Source organism: Mustela lutreola, chromosome 1 (assembly GCF_030435805.1).
Source record: "Mustela lutreola isolate mMusLut2 chromosome 1, mMusLut2.pri, whole genome shotgun sequence".
NCBI lineage: Eukaryota > Metazoa > Chordata > Mammalia > Carnivora > Mustelidae > Mustela > Mustela lutreola.
Window position 1 is genome coordinate 85622460 of NC_081290.1, and position 4502 is coordinate 85626961.

Sequence of the window (4502 nt, forward strand, 5' to 3'; positions counted from 1 at the left end):
AAGATAATGAAATAGTAGATATTCAGAAATATCTTATGACAAGAGCTGTTACCTATCTGGGAACATCACTAATGGGTTACCTCGTTAACTGCAAAAATTTGCTTAACATTTGTGTATAAGATCATCAATCTAGATCTCTCATATTTCTCAAGTTTTCAGCCTTCCCTTTAATAAGGACTACAAGAATGCAATAATCATGTAAATTTCTCTTTTTTATTAATAATTTTTAAATAGTTGACTATTTTAAACATTTTTCCTGTTTATAAATATGTTTTCTAAGTCAAGTTACTGATCTTCAATGTGTCTTTGTTTTCTTATCTGTGTCACAAAAAAAATCAAACTACAAAAATTTTCAGTCTTTGGCTTGAAGAATACATTATTTCTAATATTGTGTTAAAATGGGATATTTGATAGGACTCAGGCTTAAATTTAAAATCACCCACAGCTTACTCTACTCGATAGCTTTCAATATTTTTTGAATTTTTGATTCAATTTTTGATAATTAGTTGGTGTCCAGAGGTTAGTGGTCTGGAGTCCTAGGGGTAAATCTCCTTATTATGATGGTGGATCATATTCCAAGGGAGTGTGGTTTTTCATTGCTCTGAGAATTTCTACATTCCTGAATACACACCTAAAACCAAAACTAAATCCCAGGATGCTTTTAGTTGTTGAATATATTTCAAATGCTTTATTTCTAAATTTTGAGTCAAGGCAACACCCTCTAAATATACTCCTTTTACTTTTTTTTTTCCTTTTATTTTTATACTATACTTTCCTGACAACAAATTGTTTGCCACACTCCTGTTTTGTTTCCTCTTAAATAACTTATGCCTTAAATAACTTTTGTTTCCCCTTAAATAACCTTATGGTCATTAACTGTACAATGATTCCTGTAATAAGGCATTATCTGTACTATATTGGAGTGAGCTATAAGGAAAGATCATATATCTCTCCACTCCCCTTGAATTTTGCAACGATTTGGTTCTGCAAACAAATTTGACATTGAAGCTTCTTATTAGCTGGGTCAACTGAGAGTGGTAAATCTCCATGATTGTCATGTGAAGAGAGATAATATGTATTAACTTATACAAATTTACAGTTTTTCCATCTATGTAACAATGTGAATTTCATCTTTGCACCTTTGGCTTTTCATTTGACTACCTGTCCATTGTTCCCTAAGAGAAAGTCTGCTCTTGCCAACTTATCATCTAAGGTTTTGGTGACAGAAAGTAGAAAATGTAAGCAGGAAAAGATAAGATCAAAGAAAGAGTTGGAAAGACTGTAATAGTATTATTTGTTGGAATAACTTCATCTATTAGAGTAAAAACAAAACAAAACAAAACAAAAAACTGAGACAGAGAGTATCCGAAAGTAAGCAGCGTTAAGTGAAAATTTTGAGGATGTGAGAAAGTTCAGGTGTGTTAGAGTGTGTAGATGGAGAGAAATGGGATTATAAGAGCTTTCATTTTGGGTTACGAGTTAGATATCTTTTACTATTTTTATATAAATTCACTTCAAGTTTTTTTAAGATTTTATTTGACATTTTATTTGTTTATTTTGCGCATGAGAGCACAAACAGGGGAAGGGACAGAGTGAGAAGAAGAAGCAGACTTCCTGCTGAGCCAGGAACCCAATTCAGGGCTCAATTCCAGGACCCCAGGACCAGGACCTGAGCCGAAGGCAGATCCCCAACTGACGTCCACCCAGTTCCCCCTACACGTCAAGATGTTTAATTAATTATTGTTGGTAACTTGACTGTGTTTTTAATTGTATCACTAAAGTGAGCCTAAACCACACAGCAGTCCTCTAAGACCTGAATACATCATCACTGCTTTTTCTGTTGCCAAATTCAGTGGTTTGTTTCTCTTTCTGTTCTCATATTTCTTAATCTCCTGACAGAATTTGGCAGGATTCACCACCCCCTCTTTCTGGAACATTGTTCTCTATCAGTTCTTAGCACACCATTTTTTTCTAGTTTTTCTCCCAACTCTGGCTGCTCTTCCCCTCTCCCTGATGGTCTCTCAGGATCAGTACTCACTAGGTCTCTTCTCTGCCTCGATACCTCTTCTAATCTGTGGCTTTAGAGACCATCTGTAGTTGAATGAATCCCAAATTTATATCTGTAGTCCAGAATCAGATAATTGTACCCTTGAAAACTTCCTCAGGGGACGCCTGGGTGGCTCAGTCAGTTGAGCCGCTGCCTTTAGCTCAGGTCATAATCCCAGGGTTCTGGGATCAAGTCCCTCATCGGGCTCCTTGTCTAGCAGGAAGCCTGCTTCTCTCTCTGCTTCTGCCTGCCACTCTGTCAACTTGTGCTCTCTCTGACAAATAAATAAACAAAATCTTAAAAAAAAAAAAAAAGAAAGAAAGAAAAGAAAGAAAAAAAACTTCCTCAGATGTTGGACTAAAGTCTCAAAATTAAAATTCTAAAATAAAATTTCTGCTTTTACTCATAAAGCCTCATCTACTGTATTTTCACAAGTGGCATTATCATTCAGTCAATTCCAAAATATACATTCCTGAGAATTATTCTTTTCTTTCTTTTTTTTTTTTTTTACTTCGATCCCCACATACAATCCATCAATTCTTTCTCCAAAGTATTTCTCACATCTGTACCCTTCTTTCCCTCTTCCCCAGAATGCCCCTGGTCAACTCTTCATGTTTCCACGGCCTTCCACTATCACTTTTATTCAACTCCATTCCAAACAATTATGGAACAATATTTCTTTAATATTCTTAGTTTATTAATCCTGTCATGAAAAATCTGCACAATCACCACAGAGGAACCCACTGCAGCATCTTTACTCCTTCCTTTGTCCAGTCTCTGACTCACTTTTTGCCAGCACCAAAATTGGCTTTTGTAGTCCCCCTGATTTTCTTCATTCCGTTCTTGCATTCCTTTCACTGTTTTCTTGATATCCTTTTCTTCTCATATAGGCCATGTCTTGTGAGTCTATGTTTGGGTTCCTTTTTCTCTGCATAATCCAAGGAATCATAAATCATGCCAAATCCAGTTGTCTTGCCACTGTTGGGGTTGATTCCACGTTAAAATATGTTAACCCCCTATGGCCTGCCTGGGCCTACTTAGGCATAGTGACTCCATGTTGCCTAGGTAGACATTTTGTTGTTTAATAAATGCCTCAACAGTTATTGATATCAGTTCCAGGTAACTCTTACTAAAACACATACTTAAAACAAAGCCATTTTGTTGTTTAATAAATGCCTCAACAGTTACTATTGGTTCCAGGTAACCGTTACTAAAACACACAGGTAAGAGGCATCCAATTAGCCAAAGCTACATATGCAGATGTCTGCGATTGTGCCCTATAAAAACTAGCCTATAAGACCAAAGGCATCGCTCTCTTTGGAGGCAGCCCTGGCCGGTCAGTCTGACTTCTAATGCTTGGCATAGAATAAAGCTTTACATAACATTTACTTTGTCTCAGCCTCGTTCCCTGGCCGGTCAGTCTAAATTCTAATGCTTGGCGTAGAATAAGGCTTTGCGTAACTTTGTCTCAGTCTCATTCCTTTGATAACGGACCCAACAGCCACCACCAAAATGGGTTCTGAATTCAAATACAAATATGACATCTGGTGTGGTCTTGAACATTTTGTCTAGTTTTTCCTGAATTTCTGTCTTAGATATTATTGCCTTTCCAGGGTGAAGGACATCAGTGACCACCTGTTTCTGCTCAAGTAGTCAGTTGGTGATGAAATTCCTGGTCCAGAGAGTTACTGTGTCATTCATGATGGTCGCTGAACTTCAAGCAGCTGGAAAGGAAAAGAGAACCACTATCTGCCCTGGAATAATATTTTTAAAAAACCACATGCACACAAATTGGGCCATATGATATCCTAGTAAAATTTCCCAATAGCATCTTATTTTCACTTAGAGAAAATCTGAATTTCTTATTTTTTTTTTAAAGATTTTATTTGTTTATTCGACAGACAGAAATCACAAGTAGGTAGAGAGGCAGGTGGGGGAGGGGGGCAAGCTCCCCACGGAGCAGACATCCAGATGTGGGACTCAATCCCAGGAGCCTGGGATCATGACCTGATCTGAAGGCAGAGGCTTTAACCCACTGAACCACCCAAGTGTCCCCCTGAATTTCTAATATTGGCATACAGGACCTTAAATCATCTTGCTGATCTTAACTTGTTCAGTCTTCATGTTATTTTCCCTCTGTCCACAATCCAATTACCTGGACATTGGTTACTTCTTAAAATGTGTTATTTCTCCTGTTGGTGCATTTGAAAATACAGTTTTTGCTCTCATAAAAACTTTCATTTTTAATTCTTGTTGAACAGTTGTCAAAAACTGGACAAAGTGAAATATCACCTTTGACCTTCTGTGATAAAAATGACCTCCTTCTATTCTCTTTCAGGATATCTCTGTCCTTCATAGCATTTGAGCATTTACAACTGATATATTGTTTTATTCCTGATTGAATGGGAAGGTCCAAATGAGAAGGGAGTTTGTTTTATATAGTAAGCAAACTGCT

The 4502-nt window shown here is 37.0% G+C and overlaps 1 pseudogene; it reads right to left on the minus strand.

The window, feature by feature from the left end:
• Positions 1 to 2829: 2829 nt before the first annotated feature.
• LOC131819507 (small ribosomal subunit protein eS24-like) lies at positions 2830 to 3748 on the minus strand (annotated as a pseudogene).
• Between the last annotated feature and the right edge of the window lie 754 nt (positions 3749 to 4502).